At 45.9% G+C, this 18532-nt stretch overlaps 1 protein-coding gene and 1 pseudogene across 2 annotated transcripts in view; one reads left to right on the top strand and one right to left on the bottom strand.

Moving 5' to 3' along the window:
• Positions 1–18532, bottom strand: part of MRC2 (mannose receptor C type 2) — a 54673-nt gene that overhangs the window by 31996 nt on the left and 4145 nt on the right. The gene's annotated exons all lie outside the window — the stretch shown is intronic.
• On the top strand, positions 1990–2949 carry LOC132511091 (ubiquitin carboxyl-terminal hydrolase isozyme L5-like; annotated as a pseudogene).

Here is an 18532-nt window from a genome sequence, read left to right as displayed (position 1 = left end):
GCACTACAACAAGCTTGAGCCAGGGCTGTCCCAGGCAAACTAGGACATATGGTCACCCTGCACTTATGGAAAGAGACCACAAATAATGATACAAGTTAATGTTTACCATACACTTGGCTAGGTACCCGGCACCGGCTTCCCAGGCTTTCTCGTTAATCCTCACAGCAATGCTCAGAAATAGGTAAAATTCCTATCTCCATTTGACAGATAAGGAAACAGGTATTAAATAACAGAGAGATCAATTCTCTTGATAACACAGTTAATAAGGGGCAGAGCAGAGATGGGAGACCAGGAAGACTGGTCAGTTCCAAACAACTATTCCAGGCACTTGAAACTGATAAGCCACAAGCAAGGTGCATTTGGCCGTCACGGTATGTGAAAGAGAAGTGAGCGAGCATTGAAAACGGGAGAGATTTCACATAAAAATCTGCATTTCCAGCTCTCTCAGGAACATTGGGAGGCCTGACAGTGCTGAGCCAGTGTGCCTGTAAGGCGCCAGTCACAGTTTCTGGGTGGAGCTGCCCACCTGAGAGGGGCTCACCGGTTTGCCACAGTCCCCACCCACCCCTTTTGCACCCCAGCCCCCACTCCAACACTGAAGTGGAAGGAGAATGGCCATATGTTATCATGTTGGCACTACTGTTTTTATCAGAGTGCAGAAACATTCTTCAGTATCCTGGTCTCGAATAACCAGAGGGTTGTGCCTATTTCAAAACCGAAAAAAAAAAAAAAAGTGTGTTGGGGGGTCCCCTCTAAATTAGGCTCCACTGCCCAGCAACCATAATGTCCCTGTGACTCGCTGCATTCCTTTCTCGAGACGTGTCTGAAACACAGCACAATATGATTCTGAGAACTCCTGACACGATTCACCACAAGCTTTTGCTCCACTCGCTGGCAGCTCCGTGACCTTCTGATGTGGCAACATTCAAGGACTTGTTTGGTTCTCGAAGCAAGGCATGGATGGCACTCTTTTTAAAGTTGTGATGAGAAAAACAACTCCTTGGAGTTGCTGCCTCGGCACTTTACCGTATGACAAACCTGCTCACACCCAGAGTCTGGACATTTAGATAAGGGTCTGAGTTTGGGATGCCCACCCGAAGTTCCTGCTTTGCTTTTTGGGGGGGCACCTTTTAAAATAACCACTTAAGAGTTGAGCCCTTGGAACTTCCCTGGTGACGCAGTGGTTGAGAGTCCGCCTGCCGATGCAGAGGACACGGGTTTGTGCCCCCGTCCGGCTGGGCCCGTGAGCCATGGCCGCTGAGCCTGCGCGTCCGGAGCCTGTGCTCCGCAACGGGAGAGGCCACAACAGTGAGAGGCCCGTGTACTGCAAAAAAAAAAAAAAAAAAAAAAAAAAAAAAAAGTTGACCCCTTGAAAAATTAGTGACGGAGTAGGCGGGGGGGATGTGTGGTTGACGAGCCAGTGCGGGTGTGCCGATTCCAGTGGCCAGCGGCGGATGGAGCGGTGGGGGAGAGGGCACGATGGGCAATGCCAGAGAGTGGCGCTGCGTGGAAAGTGACCCCGGGTCTTCACCGAGCTCATTAAAGCATTTAGTTGCTGAGGAGCCCAAGTAGAAGAAATACGGAGTTTAGAGCCTGAGAATTTTGATAAATCCGGTTCATGGGTTGAGTTTTCTTTTTTTAATTTTATTTTTGTTATTTATTTTTGGCTGCATTGAGTCTTCGTTGCTGTGCACGGGCTTTCTCTAGTTGGGGCAAGCGGGGGCTACTCTTCGTTGTGGTGCGCGGGCTTCTTATTGCAGTGGCTTCTCTTGTTGCGGAGCACGGGCTCCAGGCGCACGGGCTCAGTAGATGCGGCACGTGGGCTCAGTAGTTGTGGCTCACGGGCTCTAGAGCGCAGGCTCAGTAGTTGTGGCGCACGGGCTTAGTTGCTCCGCAGCATGTGGGATCTTCCGGGACCAGGGCTCGAACCTGTGCCCTGCATTGGCAGGTGGATTCTTAACCACTGTGCCACCAGGGAAGCCCTGATTTTTCTTTTCAAGTGGCAGCCAGGAGAAGAACCAGCAGGCTCTGGGGCTCAGGACTCCAGACTTGACATGATATTTTTTGCCAAGCGGGTAATTAATAATGCTTGTGCTACTCCAGCCATAGTAAGTGTGTTATTGAACTGTACCCATCAAGATGTCCATTTAGGAGAGACATTATCAGGGTTTAAAGAATTTTCACAAAGTTTTGATGCAGCTGTGAAAGGTTTGGCACTGAGTAATTCGGATGTGATTCGACAAGTACACAACAGTTTCGCCAGACAGCAGATGTTTGAATTTGATGCATAGACATCAGAAAGAGAAGATGCTTTTCACTTTGTCAGTTATGTTCCTAGTAATGTAAGACTGTAGGAATTAGATGGATTAAGAGAAGGACCCACTAATTTAGGTGTATGTCATCAAGATGACTGGATCAGCGCAGTGAGGCCCGTCATAGAAAAAAGGATACAAAAGTACAGTGAAGGTGAAATTCAATTTAACTTAATGGCCATTGTGTCTGACAGAAAAATGATATATGAAGAGAAGATAGAAAAATTACAAAGACAACTTGCTGAGGAGGAACCCATGGATACAGATCAGGGTAATAACATGTTAAGTGCTATTCAGTCAGAGGCTGCCAGAAATCAGGTGCTTATTGAAGAAGTACAGAAATTAAAAAGATATAAGATTGAAAACATCAGAAGGAAGCATAATTATCTGCCATTCATTATGGAATTCTTAAAGACTTTAGCAGAACACTAGCAGTTAATACCACTAGTAGAAAAGGCAAAAGAAAAACAGAATGCAAAGAAAGCACAGGAAACCAAATGAAGAAGATGCTTTGGGATGTGTACACATTTCTGCTTCTGCACTTACTTTCGAGGAAACCATTAAGTATAAAGAACTTTGAGCAACACCCTAACTGACTCAGCGCACGTTTGACAATAGTCCCAGTTGGTCGCACCTTCAATGCGTGGATTCATAACCTCTCCCTGCCTGCATCATGTGCATGTGGTGCATATTAAATAAAAGTGGTGTTCAGAAAAAAAAGAAAACAATTACTGACCTCTGCCCCAACCACCTGGTAAGCACGAGGTGCCTGCTACCCTGCTCTCTCTGTCCTGCCCACTGATGACCTGGGACTGAGGGCTGCCCTCCCCCTGGCCCATTGTGCCACCAACCCCCTGCCCCTCACCCTGTTTCTGGGATGTATAAGTAACAAATTGTTATTTTTACTTCCTCTCTGTTGGTTTACTGAAATTGTCCCTTCAACCAAAACAATCCCAGGGTTTTCACTTCCCCAAAGTGGGAGCTCGGATGCCGAGGAAGTACCTGCCGACCCCAATCCAAGTAGGTGGCTTGTGCCTCCTCTAACCTGCATATTCTTCTTCTTCTTTTTTTTTTTTATTAATTAATTTATTTATTTTTGGGTCTTCGTTGCTGCGTTGGGTCTTCGTTGCTGCGCATGGGCTTTTCTTTAGTTGCGGCAAGCGGGGGCTACTCTTCATTGCAGTGTGCTTCTCTTGTTGCAAGCATGGACTCTAGGCACACAGGCTTCAGTAGTTGTGGCACACAGGCTCAGTAGTTGTGGCACACAGGCTCAGTAGTTGTGGCTCATGGGCTTAGTTGCTCCGTGGCATGTGGGATCTTCCCAGACCAGGGCTCGAACCCACGTCCCCTGCATTGGCAGGCGAATTCTTAACCACTGCGCCACCAGGGAAGTCCTAACCTGCATATTCTTAATTGAACACACCAGCTCTGGCTTCTCAACACAAAAGTTAAATGAACTTAGAATCTTTTTTGCTTGGGAAACTTTAGGATCTCCCTAAGACTATATGCCAAAGATTAAACACTTGCTGACTTCTGCAATGACAAACCAATGGAACCTTCCTTACCCACACCTTCTTTGGAAGCACGGTGGAGGGCTTAGGAGGGTGACTCTGGAATCTGGACCCACCCAGGTACAAATCTCTTCTTGGGCCCTGGGGCCAGCTGCCTCCCTTCTGCAAGCCTCACTTTGGGGAAGACACCAATATGACCAATCTCATGAGTTTCTGGGAAGATTAAGGAAGAAAATGCTTAAAGATGCTTTGTACCTTTAGCATTTGGTAATGGAAGGCCATTATTTTTTGTTTGTTTGTTTTAAATATTTATTCATTTTGGCTGCGTCGGGTCTTAGTTAGGGCACGCGGGATCTTTCGTTGCAACGTGGGCTTCTCTCTAGTTGTGGTGCACGGGCTCCAGAGTGCGTGGGCTCTGTAGTTATGGCACCTGGGCTCTCTTAGTTGCCCCGTGGCATGTGGGATCTTAGTTCCCCGACCAGAGATTGAACTCACGTGCCCTGCAATGGAAGGCAGATTCTTAACCACTGGACCACCAGGGGAGTCCCCATTATTGTTTTTTAACATTGAAGAGCCTCTGCCCAGATCAGGGCTGTGAGCTCAAGAGTCTGTTTCACAGCAGAGAGCCTGGGAACCAGGCATAGCAGACGCTGCAATCCGGATAAGAGGAAGTGATAAAGAGTAAATAAAGCCAAGGACTTGAGTGTTTAAGCTGCTCTTCAGAAGAATTAAAAGAAAAATAAATCCACAGTCCAGATGCAGAGTCCTCCCGCAATTCCCATGGGTGGGTCCCTGGCAACTATCATTTGTTTCTAACTTCTGAGCTTTTGGACCCTCCTCAGGTGCACCTGGAAGGGAGATGCAAGAAGAGGCCATGGACAGTGTGACAGGGGAAAGGGGGGTACTTCTGGGGAGGTCAGGGCAGCATGGGGTATGCTGCTCTCCCCGCCACATTCTGGTTCTGCAGAAATCAAGTCCAAGGGCAGTCTTAAAGGGAAAATGAGGTCACAAAACAACGCAGCTGGAAGGGAGTGTGGAAGGAGGTGGCGAGGGCCCACTCCGCTTGCGGTGGCAGATGCTGGGGCAGGAGGAGGTGGACAGAGTCTGCGTGGGCCCCTCGCTGGGACTCAGGCAGTCGCATGGCAGTGGGGCTCCAAGAATGGGAGGAGGCAAGGGTTGGAGCAGCACAGGCTGAGAATCTAGTCTAGGAGTTCAGGTTCTGATTCTGCCATTACAATGTAAATGACCTTAGGGTATTCGGTTTTCTTACCTGTGAACCGAATTCAAAAATACCCTTGCTTGGGCTTCCCTGGTGGCGCAGTGGTTGAGAGTCAGCCTGCCGATGCAGGGGACACAGGTTCGTGCCCCGGTCCGGGAAGATCCCACATGCCGCGGAGCGGCTGGGCCCGTGAGCCATGGCCGCTGAGCCTGCGCGTCCGGAGCCTGTGCTCCGCAACGGGAGAGGCCACAGCAGTGAGAGGCCCGCGTACCGCAAACAAAGAAACAAACAAACAAAACAAGCCTCCTTGCCTCTCCACAGCGTCCTGGGGAGATCTACAGGGAGAGTTCTATGGGGATGTTGACATGATTCTTTTAGGGTCTCTCTCCCCCATTAAATGGTTCCTTCAGAGCAGAAGCATGTCTCATCCATTTATCTCCCCAGTTCAGGGCATACAACAGGTGCTCAATACATGTGTGTTTTGAAATTTGTTAAAATTTGCCTTATAGCACAACATGGTCAGTTTAAAAAATGTTCCAAGTGTGCTTGAAAATAATTTGTAATCTAAAGTTTTGGAGCATAGTGACTATATATCTGCTTGTTGAATCAAATTTGCTGCTCACGTTATTTAAGTTTTTTATATCCTTACTAATTTTTTTTGGGGGGGGTCTACTGGTTCTGAAAGAGGTATCCTCTATCAGTGAATGACAGCAGTATGTTAAATCTCCTATTATGATAGTGAATTTGTCTATTTTTTCCTTGTAGCTCTGTTGCTCTATATAATTTGAAGTTAAGCGCATACAAAATTTAAAACTTCCTGGTAAATTGGATTTGTTGATATGAAGTGCCCTTGTTTATTTCTAGTAACGCTTTCGCTTTCAAGTCTACTGTATCTGTTATTATACAATTTCCCTTTGGTTTATATTTGCACAGTATATCTTTCCCAATTCTTTTACTTTCAAACTTTTTGTACCATTATGTTTTATTTTATTAATAAATTGTTAAAAATTAATTAATTAATTTTAAAAAATAACTGAAAAAGTTAAAAAAAGAAAACTAAGAAGCAAATTCAGTGGAATGCATAAGAGGTGTTCCTTGGGAGAATGCTTTAGGTCTCAGTTCATTTCTTCATAAGATGAATGTTCCCACCAAAAGCATCAGAGTAAACATCATGTCTCATCACTCCTTTCCACTGTTCATACAGCATGCATGTAGGTATAATGCTGATTAATGCAAAAAAATGACAATATTCAATGACTTTGAATAAGCAGTGGAGGAAGCAAACATTTACTAGATTCCATGAATAAAAACCTCTCTGATAAAGCTTATGTGGGAGGATAATGGCTCCAGCTACCTTAGCAAAGGAGGCAGAGTCCCCTTTCCTATGAATAGCTGGGCTCAGGTGTGATGTTGGGAACAACACAAGGCAAATAAACAGCAACTGAGAAAAAAACAAAAACAAAAACACATGTGTGTTGAACTGAGCTGGACCAGGGGAGGTGGAAAGTCAAGCTGTCCTATGTCCTATAGGCAAGGGTTTAACATCCTCTGAATTGCATCCTCCTTTAAAAGCAGATCACGTATGGACAATGAATAGAAGAGGATAAGGGAGACATGAAATTATTTATTGTGCCAGGAGGTTGGGATTATGTGTAACTTTCTCTTATATTATTATAATGTTTCTAGAGTAAATAAAACTGAGGGAAGCGAGACACGGGGCATCTTAAGGTCTTTGAAGGAACCAAAGCTCTCTGCATTTCCCACAGAACCCGACTCCTTGCTCAGCATTCAGTGAGTTTGACTTGCTTTGCCCTGGAAGCTACAAAGGGTCAGATATATACACAAGACCCATCATCACCACCACTGTGACATCACTCAGACCTCCAATGACACAACAGACTTGACCTACAAAGGAATGTCTGCGAGGGTCCCCCAAACCCTTCTCTCTCTCCACCCTTTCACACCCTTTTCCTGATTTCTTCAGTATATTTTTAGGACCATATTTTAAAAAGTACTGCTCCCACAACCATCACAGTTCCTCCCTCTCTGATATTAATTAAAAATCAACAGCATGGTTAAGAGAGCTTGGGCTCTGGGTTCAAGGCTGCGTTTGAATTCCTGCTCTTGAACTAGTCATTTGACCTCTTCATCCTTCAGTGACCTCATCTGTTCAGTGGAGGAAATACTCCTGCTTACGGCACAGAACAAGTACTGAGCACCTCGTATGTGCCAGGAGCTGTGCTGGTGCTGACCCCTGAGTGGTTGGCAGAACTGGTTGAGACCACAGATGGAACGACTCACCACACTGCCCCACACAAGTGAGCTCATGGGGACAGCAGCCCTGGGGGCAACCCTTCTGGAGGAGAATATAGCACCATGCGTCAAAAGCCTTCAAAAACACAGACCTTTGACCCAGAGTTCACTTCTTATGAATTTAACTTAAAGAAATAATTAAGAATCTATGCAAAGATTTTGCTACACAGCATTATTTATAACAACAATGACTGGGGGAAAATTAATGTCCAACAATATGGCACTGACTGTGTCAACTGAAATACACTCACACAATGGGATACTATGCAGACAACAGTATCAATTTATAAGAGTATTTCGACATGAATAGAGGTTCACACTGTAACTGATTTTAAAAAACTGGATGTATAATATGACCTTATTTTTATTTTCTTTTATATCAAGTAAAGTCTGAAAAGACCTTTGTGCATTCTTGTTATTAAACGTGGGTGTCCAGATCGCCAGGGGTGCTTGTTTACAGAGCAAGTGCCCAGGCCCTACAGCAGACCTACTGAATTAGAATCTCAAGATGAAGGAATATCTGGATTGTAAACAAGGTTCCCAGGCGATTCTGAGGCTCACCAGAGTTTCAGAAACACTGTACATGCCTAAGTGTTAACAGTGGTTATCACTGACTTGTGGGATACCTGGTGATTTTTATTTTCTTCTCTTTGTATTTTCTACAATTTACATGTTTGGAAATTAAAAAGAGATATGACCTGAATGTCCAACAAGGGGTAGTTACGGGACATCGGTACAACGGAATCTTACGCAGCCATGGAAGCATTGGGTGGAAATACACTGATGATATGCTGATATATGAAAGAATGTTACAAATCAACACTAAAACATCTATGTAAAGTTTTATACAGAGAGAGGAAAGGAGAGGAGAGGAGACACAGTTTGGCAGGATATTCTTTAAAATGTTAACAAGCCTGTTTCTTAGTGGTGAAATTTTAGGTAACCTTTCTTTTTTGTAACTTTTTCTACCTTTTGAATTGTGTACTATAAATAGGTAACATTTTTTATAATCATAAAAATGTATTCTGATCCTGAAAAAAATATATATGTAACACTGTCTTTCTGAGGGCCTTGTGGGAGGGAGGGTTAGTGAAACAGAAAAGGTGCCGGTGCTTAAAAGGGGGAAGAGTAGCCTTCCAGGGAAGGAGAGAACTCAGTGTGACCCCAAAGGGCTTTGTAAACCTTACTAACAAGGCCAATTGTGTGGAGGAGAAGGGGGGATAAAAAGATACTTCAGACATAGATATAGGTGTAGCAATGTGTGGCTTGAGGGTTCCCCGACCAGGGACTGAACCAGGGCCCTCTGCAGTGAAAGCCCGGAGTCCTAACCACTGGACCGCCAGGGAATAAAAATTTTAAATGAACAACAAACAGGGGAAAGATATTTCTTTTTCTTTTCCCCTATTTTTTGGCTGCGGCATGCAGGATCTTAGTTCCCCAACCAGGGATGGAACCCCTGCCCCCTGCAGCGGAAGTGCGGTCTTAACCACTGGACCGCCAGGTAAGTCCCTTGGTTTTGTTTTGTTTTGTTTTGTTTTTGCTGTATGCGGGCCTCTCACTGTTGCGGCCTCTCCCGTCGCGGAGCACAGGCTCCGGACGCGCAGGCTCAGCGGCCATGGCTCATAGGCCCAGCCGCTCCGTGGCATGTGGGATCCTCCCAGACGGGGGCACGAACTCGTGTCCCCTGCATCGGCAGGCGGACTCTCAACCACTGCGCCACCAGGGAAGACCCGTTTTTTTTTTTTTCTTGTTTTTGTTTTTTGGGGTGAGGGGAGAGATTTCTAACAAATATGGCAAGAAGCTCATATAGGCCAATGAGAAAAATATAGAGACCCAGTAATTTTAAGCCCCTAAGACCTGAACAGATGCGATGATCAAGAATATGTATGAACAGACAATTCATGAAGAAGAAATATCCATGTCTAATGAGGTTATGGAAAAAATGTTGAAAAGCATTTGAAATACTGGTAATGTTCCTATTTGCTGGATCCGACCCTTGGTTACATGGGTGTGTTCAGTTTGTGAAAATTCATTGAGCTGAACATCTGAACATGGTGTGTTCACTTTCCTGTATTTATATTATACCCCAAGAATGAAAAAATTTTAAAGCAAGGCATGGATAAACACAAAATAGAGACTGGGTGGGAGGAACAGGGAGAGAGAGGGAGAGAGAGGGAGAGAGAAGCACATAGGTAGATGTAAGTATTGTAATGTTCTCTGTCTTGGATTAGGTGGTGGGTTCGCAAATGTTCATGATATTATAATGCATACTTTGTTTACAAAATAAAAGAAGACCATGCAGGGAAGCAAACTGGACTGAGTGCCCTGCTCCACCAATCACTAGATATGTGATCCTGGCTCGCAGCCTATCTGGCTCAATTTCCTTATCCCTGAAATAGAGGAATGTGAGGATTAAAAATACAGGGACTTCCCTGGTGGCACAGTGGTTAAGAATCCACCTGCCAATGCAGAGGACACGGATTCGAGCCCTCGTCCGGGAAGATCCCACATGCCACGGAGCAACTAAGCCCGTGAGCCACAACTACTGAGCCTGCGCTCTAGAGCCCGCAAGCCACAACCACTGCGCCCATGCACCACAACTACTGAAGCCCGCGTGCCTAGAACCCGTGCTCCGCAACAAGAGAAGCCACCTCAATGAGAAGACTGCGCACCGCAACAGAGTAGACCCCACTTGCAGCAACTAGAGAAGCCCGCGCACAGCAACAAAGACCCAACACAGCCAAAATAAATAAATTTATGTAAAAAAAAAAATACAGTGCATGTGGAATTGCCTAATACTGACCCTGGCAGACTATACGTGCTCAAGACTATACGTGCTCAGTAAACATTAACACGGTTTCCATTTCTCTCACTTGTTAGTGTTATATAGAAACGTCATAAGGTTTTCAGAAAGGAGGAAGCCTTCCAAAAGCTTGTCGCCTGACTGCTACCTTTTTGATTTGCATTCCAATCTTGTCCGTATGGACGGCCATTTAGTACTTACAGAATTTCGTGTCCTAGTGTCTTGAAATGCAAACTTGTATTACAGCGTTAGCATCCTCTCCAGCTGTCCCTTCTGTAAACACTCAGTTGATAAGTGCAAGATCAACAGGTTCGCGTTGGAGGGTCTGTTAATGGAAAGAGCCTGAGGCGGGTGCCTACACCGGTGATCCAGCTCTTGAAGGTGAGAACCCTGAGCGCGCCTTCAGGAAACCCCGCTCTGAGGCTGACCCTCCTACACAGGCCTCCTCGCCTGCAAGTAGCGGAAACCCATCGTGCCCCGATCCAGGAAGATACCACATGCCGCGGAGCGGCTGGGCCCGTGAGCCATGGCCGCTGAGCCTGCGCGTCCGGAGCCTGTGCTCCGCAACGGGAGAGGCCAAAACAGTGAGAGGCCCGCGTACCGCAAAAAAAAAAAAACAAAACAAGAGGGGGCTTCCCTGGTGGCGCAGTGGTTGAGAGTCCGCCTGCCGATGCAGGGGACGTGGGTTCGTGCCCCGGTCTGGGAAGATCCCACATGCCGCGGAGCGGCTGGGCCCGTGAGACATGGCCGCTGAGCCTGCGCTCCGCAATGGGAGAGCCCACAACAGTGAGAGGCCCGCGTACCGCCAACAAGAGGGGCAGGACTGCAGTGGCTAGGGAAAACTGTAACCAGGGTCTCAGCCAGCCTGGGTCTCAGTGCCACCTACCCCGAACCCACGTTCCACTCTCCCCTGCTGGAGCCAGGCTGTCCCCCCTGTGCTGCACCAGACCCTGCAGGGCTCCCTTCGCGCCTGGGAAAAGCCCGCCCTGCCCCCACGAGACTCTGATTGGCCCCGTGGGGTCACGTGCTGCAGGCTTGGACCAGTTAGGTGATGGGAGTGGACGGAGGGTGCGACTGGAATCACTTGGTTGGACAGAGAGAAAGTTGTCCTCTGCCACCCCATTGCTGCAAATTACAGACATGCTAAAAAGAAAAATCACCCCTGTTAAATAATCAATACATAATATAACAGAATATGACATAACTTCTATTAAATTTTGGTGTGATCTTTACCAATTTTACCTTGTCTATGCCTCATATACAAGTTACATTCATTTATCTATCACATACACACGCACACCCAAATGTTTTTGAGTCTTGTTTTTGTACTTAATATTTTAGAAAAAGGATTTCTCTGTATCTTTTAATTTTGTAAAAACCATTTTAATGGCTGTATGCTATTTCATGATGTGATATACCACATTCCATTTACTCATTCCCTAGCTATTACTGCTCTTCAACTTGTAAGCAGATTTTTCTTAATTATAAATAATATATTGACCATATTGTTACATCCATCTTTGTTGGCACTTTGGAGGCATATCTTGCCTTTTTTTCTTTTTTTTTTATTGCTAGTGATTTAAAACATTTTCCAAAGGCGTATTAGACATTGGTATTCCTTCTTTGTGAATTCTGTTCCCAGCTTTTACTGGCTCATGTATTCTAACCTTAGATGCCTTAAAACTAGTGGAGGTTCCTGTGTTTTTCTCACTGGCCTATGTGAGCTTCTTGCCGTAACTATTCCAGACATCTCCTCCCTGTTTGTTGTTCTTCTAAATTCTATGTGTGACTCCCTCTGGTTACAACTTCTCCCACTAAGGGTAACCGCTCTCCTGACTTCAAACGGCATAGGTCAGTGTTACCCTCTTTTTTGTATTTTATGTAGATGGGATCATATGGTATGAATGCATCTGGCTCTATATTTTTGTGAGCCTTAAACTGTCGCATGTGGGCGTAGGTTGCTCATTCTCATTGCTGTATACTGCTGAATAGTGTGGAGCCACCATAACTGATCCATTCTGTTGTTGATGGGCATTTGGGTAATTTTCAGTTTGGGGCTAGTTTTCAGTTTGGGGCTATTATGAATAGTACTGCTGTGAGCAACTTGGCTTTTTTAAGAATATAGTTTAGGGACTTCCCTGGTGGCGCAGTGGTTAAGAATACACCTGCCAATGCAGGGAACACGGGTTCGAGCTCTGATCCGGTAAGATCCCATATACTGCGGAGCACCTGGGCCCGTGAGCCACAATTGCTGAAGTCCGCGCGCCTAGAGTCAGTGCTCCGCAACAAGAGAAGCCACCGCAATGAGAAGGCCGCTCACCGCAATGAAGAGTAGCCCCTGCTCGCCGCCGCAACTAGAGAAAGCCCGCGCGCAGCAACGAAGACCCAACGCAACCAAAAATAAATAAATAAAAAATTAAAAAAATTTGTTTTAAAAATTATTAAAAAAAGAAAAGAATATAGTTTAGGGACTTCCTTGGCGGTCCAGTGGTTAAGACTTCGCCTTCCAATGCAGGGGGTGTGGGTTTGATCCCTGGTCGGGGAGCTAAGACCCCACATGCCTCTCAGCCAAGAAACCAAAACATAAAACAGAAGCAATATTGTAACAAATTTAATACAGACTTTAAACATGGTCCACATCAAAAAAAATCTTTAAAAAAAAGAATATAGTTCCGTAGGTTATCTACTAAATACAAAGGAGAAAAGGTACTTTTTTAGTGGAGAGATCTGGTAGACATCAGATGAACCAATCGATCAAAGTCAGCATCACCAATAAGGGAACAAACTGACAATGTGATACGACGGGAAGGACACATTTGTGTCCCACCCCTGTGGTTTTCTTTCCAAAAATGTTTAACATAAATTTAAAGATTAAACAATCAGACAAATTCAGACTGCGAACACTCTACCAAACATTTGATGCCTGAAGTCATCAAAAATCCAGTGTCATAAAAGACAAGAAGGTCAACTATTCTAGATTAAGAGAGGCTGAAGAGACACGACACCAAATTGAGTCCTAGACTTAAACAATAGCTGACATTATTGGGACAACTGGAGAAATTCAAACACGAACCACATATTAGAAAAAACTATAGTATCTGTTGTATTTCTTAGATGTGATTACGGTATTATGGTTTTATAGGAGAATGTCTTTGTTTTTACTTGATACATGGTGAAGTATTGGTGTGATATGTCACGTCTACAACTACTGAAAGATTCACCACACACACACACACACACACACAGTGAGGTAAAGCAAATGTGACCAAGGATCCTCAGATCCTTAGAAATGAGGTTAAGCATCTATGAAGTTAGAAAATCCTTTCCTCAGGGACCAGGACTGACTGCAAGGCCGTTTCCTGTTGAATTCCTCTTTGATCAAGCTGGTCTGACTCAATGCTGTTCCCTCTGCAGTCAGACAGGTTCCCAACCCTGTGTCTGAGATTTCAAAGCAGTCTATTGCTTCCATCTTCCTTCTAACAAACTTAAAAATTGCACCTAAATTGAAATCAGCACACATTTGCCTCTAGAATGTTCCTCTACATTTGGGGCTGGGGAGAGAGGTTGCTCTTAAAATATAAGCTTCAGGAAGGTAGGATTCATGACTGGCTTGTTCACCATGGTGTCATCAGCATCAAATACCACGCCTGGCACATTGTCAGTGCTCGGGAAAACAAAACATTTAACCAAATGAATGAGAAAATGCATGTCAGTGATCAGACATGCATCTTCACTTAATTATTACCCGTGTGTGTATATTAGTTTGTATGATTGCCTTGTGGTCATGATCACTTTCCTTCTTAGATATATTTCCATGTACTGGCATTAGTTCTTTTTTTTTGGCCACACTGCTGCACCTCATGCGGAATCTTAGTTCCTCGACCAAGGATCAAACCTGCATCCCCTGCATTGGAAGGGCGGAGTCTTAACCACTGGACCACCTGGGAAGTCCCTGGCATTACATGTGTCATTATATTCTATATTTGTCATTTAGAACTACGTAAATTGTCCATCGTGTTAAGATTCTTGATTAGCCATGCTCTTGTTGTTGGGCATCTAGATGGTTTCCAATTTGTTTTGCTGCTATAAATAGCACTTCTATGAACATTTTTTTTTTCTCTTTGGGATTAATGCCTTACAAATTCCCCAAGTGGAATTATGAGGTCAAAGGAGATGAAGTCTTACATATCTAGTTTCTTACATCTTGTCTGAAAGACTGAATGCTAAAAAACTGAACTAATTGGGGCTTCCCTGGTGGCGCAGTGGTTGAGAGTCCGCCTGCCGATGCAGGGGACACGGGTTCGTGCTGCGGCCTGGGAAGATCCCACATGCCGCGGAGCGGCTGGGCCCGTGAGCCATGGCCGCTGAGCCTGCGCGTCCGGAGCCTGTGCTCCGCAACGGGAGAGACCACAACAGTGAGAGGCCCGCGACCCGGGGTGGGGGGGACTACTTTACGTGCTCCAGTCATACATATTAGTTGCCTCGCAGCTCTGCCAATATTAGGTTTTCTATTTTTACTAGTTTAATTACATATTTTTTAAAGTTGATTTCTTTAATTTCTAGTGATTTTTGCACTTTCTACATGACAACCTGCCAGCTGAATTTTCTCATGATCAGCTGTAAATTGAAACTAAAAATGTTAAATTATAATCCTGTTGTCCAATACCATTTACAAGTACAGATTCATTTTCCCATTAGTGTGTTGCTCCTGGTGTGTCTTACATTAAGTCCTTATAACAGTCTAAGTCTACTTTTGAAATGTATTCCGGTCCACTGGACTTTTTTTCTGTTTATTTTAATTCAATGCCATATGTTTTTCATGATTGTGACATCATCTAAAACTCTGGAAACTCATTGCCTTTCTACTACTACAAACTCATTGCCTCTCCACTACTACAAACAAAATTCTCATCACAAGAAAAAAACTTTGTAAAGATGTGAGGTGATGGATGTTAACATTGTGGAGATCATTTTGCAATACATACAGATATCAAATCATTATGTGTACACTTTAAACTCAATACAATGTTATATGTCAATTACATTCATTAAAACTGGTGGTGGGGGGGAGCTCTTTGGAACACCTGTCTTTTTTTGTTTGGTTCAATAAATATTTACTAAATGACAGTGTCCAAGGCTGGAAGTTGTGCAGGGTTGACAAAGCCCTGCCCCAGAGGTGCTCACAGTCTGGGAGGGGAGGAAGGGGCTCCACCAGGCAGGCGGCAGCAATGAAATGGAAAAGGAGTCTGGGGAGAAAGTCTACTTCCAGCTGAGGCTGCAGGTATGAGCGGGAACCCAGAGCCACACCTGCGGAGCCAGGCGTTCCTGGCCAAGAGAAAAGCGGGAGTGGGGGCTTCACTGGGCAGGACTCAGGGCATCTGAATTTGACTTGCTCAAGGGTTTGAAAAGAAAGGCTGGAACCTGACCATGGAAGGCCTCAAATTCTCAATTCAACTCTGTTCTGTTGGCGATTAAATCCGCCCTCTTGGATCACAAATCTGGCAACAATGTGGGCTCTGGACTGAGGATGGAAGCCAGGAGGCAGAGACTGCAGATGCAAACCACATCACAGAGGCCAGAGGGAAAGAAAATTTTCAAACAGTGTCCATCAATAGGGAAGCAGCTTAAAAAAAAAAAAAAAAGAACAGTACATCCTTCCTACCAACTACTGAGCACCATTAAGAATGGCACAGCTCTGAAGCCAATGGAAATGCCATGAATATTATTAAATAAAATGTATTGTATTATACAGTATAAAACGTGGTTCTGTTTGTGTAAAAGGAGTATTTATATGGGTGTATATGCATAAAGAACGGAAGATTACGCCGTTTAAAAAACTACTGACGGTGGTTACTGTTAGGGTGCGTGTGGAGGGAAGGGAGGACCTCAGATTTTTTACATGTTACCCCTGTATGGTCTGACCGTTTTCCACCGAGCATGCATCATTAAAACTGAGGCTATCTCAGGGTAGTAGCCTCAGTTTTAATGATGCATGCTCTAATGGACTTGAGGATATGGGGAGGGGGAAGGGTAAGCTGTGACAAAGCGAGAGAGTGGCATGGACATATATACACTACCAAACGCAAAATAGATAGCTAGTGGGAAGCAGCCGCATGGCACAGGGAGATCAGTTCGGTGCTTTGTGACCGCCTGGAGGGGTGGGATAGGGAAGGTTGGGAGGGAGGGAGACGCAAGAGGGAAGAGATATGGGAACATATGTATCTGTATAACTGATTCACTTTGTTATAAAGCAGAAACTAACACACCATTGTAAAGCAATTATACTCCAATAAAGATGTAAAAAAAAAAAAAACTGAGGCTAACAACAGCACCCATGCTGCAAGGTGAGGCCTGCCAAGGGGCACTGCATTGAGTAATTAGGAAGCCTAATTACCAGGACCGCTGGGAGGCAACTCTTCAGGAGGCAGGTTACGGTGAGGCAGGATGACTGGCGGCTCCGTGTGCACTGAAAGGGCAGAGTCCAGGGAACTCAGCTCTGAAAGGAAGTTTAGCTGAAGAAGCTTCATGATGAAGAGAAGCAAAAAAAGGAGGGAAGTAAATTGAGGGGCCTAAGGGATAAGGACAGCTGAGGATGGATTTTTTTTTTCTTTAGGATTTAAATTTACTTTCAGAAAAAGTATGGTTACTTTTTGGCCCTTATGTCATCAAGCAGTAAAGGGTTATCAAAGACCTACTTTGATTAAAAATAAAAGTGGCTGTAGTTAGGGCTTTGTATGTTGAGGATTGTGTTTCTTTCATGTTTAAGTCCCTTGATATTCATGTTTTCTCTTCCTAATAATAATAAAAATAGCAATAATTTAATATTATTTGTTAAGAAGTGACTGTGTCCAGCACTGTACCACGTAACTCATACATATATTGTCATTTCTTACGATATCCCTACGAGGGGCTATTATTTTATTTTTCCCATTTTACAAATGAAGAAACTTGAGCCTCTGCCCGAGGTCACGCAGCTGGCGAGTGGCATTAATTACAGCCCCACCGACCCTGTCCTGATTTACATCTGATCCTGAGGAGGCGGGGCGTTCCCAGCCACGCCCCCTCCAGCCTCAGTCTACAGTGGGGAGCACCGTGTCCGCCTCCCCTTCCAAACACTTTCTGAGGATGTCGGGAGAAGCTGGGAAACTGGCTTATTGTTTTTCCCTGTAGGAGCTCCAGGCCCACCACGGCAGCCTCTCACCATGTCCTTCTAGAAGTGACCCCCAAGAAAAAGAGAAAAAAGGCAGCCCCTCCCTTCTGGGGTTTACCCCCGTGTTCGCCCTCTGTGAGCTTGTGCCCCTTTAGCCCAGGTGAGCCCAAGAGGCGGTGACCAGGACCCCTCGGTGTCCTTCTCAGGATCCTGAGTCTGGAAGGAAGGGGCAGTGGCAGCCAGGCAAGAAGAGAGGAAGGGCATTCCAGGCAGAGGGAGCGGTGTGTGCAAAGGCCTATGGGAGGGCGAGCAGTGACGGTTCAGGGAGGAAGGCGCAGCGCGCTAAGGGGGAGGGCAGGGAAAAGGCATGGGGGGCTGGGTGACTGGGAAGAAGCTGAGGTTTCAGAGCCATCATCCTGCAACACAACCAAGGCTTTTGCGGGGGCAGGATGCACAGTCAGAGGTACTCAAGTGGGGCGGGGAGAGCTGAGGAGAGGCAGAGAGCCTGGGCCCAGCCAGGCAGGATGGAAGGAGTCTACACACTCAAGGGGCTCGGGAGAGGGGACAGAGGGTCCAAAGAAGAGGGGGAAGGGCAGGAAAGAAACTAACCACTGGACTTGCACATGGAGCCACAGGTGGGGGACCAACCCAATGTGTCCTCTAAGGCTGGAGCTGGCTGATGCCACAGATGCCACTACACAGCCTTCATTCCCTCTGCCTTTTCAGGACACAGCCCCTAGCTGAGGAGTGACTGGGATCTGCAGTGCCCAGGGTGAGTTCCAAGAGCTGCATCACCGCTCAAAGGCCCCCCCCACCCCAGATTTATAGGATCCAGTCATAGGAAAGCGGCACCCCGTCATCTCATGAAGGACTAAACCGGAAGGAACACTTCCTGTCAGCAAAGCCCAGGCCCTCCAAGTCCAGGGACCCCCACAGGGGGTGCAGGGGAGGTGGGCTCACAAGAACAGGCCGCAGTCACTCCTTCCCGCAGCACCGCACAGGCTCGGTAAACATCCTGTGACTGACTGGATGAACAAATACGAATCCCTGACCGCAGGGAAGCGGGGCTCCTCCTCCATCGGGCCCCTTCAGTCCCTCAGGAGCAGGCACCTCAGACCCCCGAGGATACTGAGGAGGGCTCCGTCCCTGCGTCTGGGGCCCCTGGGGCTGGGGAAGAGACAAGCACCCAGACAGCTGGGGCGTAACAGAGGGCCGCCCCCTTCC

The sequence above is a fragment of the Lagenorhynchus albirostris genome, chromosome 20, assembly GCF_949774975.1.
Source record: "Lagenorhynchus albirostris chromosome 20, mLagAlb1.1, whole genome shotgun sequence".
NCBI classification, from domain to species: domain Eukaryota; kingdom Metazoa; phylum Chordata; class Mammalia; order Artiodactyla; family Delphinidae; genus Lagenorhynchus; species Lagenorhynchus albirostris.
Note: the sequence above shows the minus strand (reverse complement) of the source record. Positions and strands in the feature narration are given on the sequence as shown.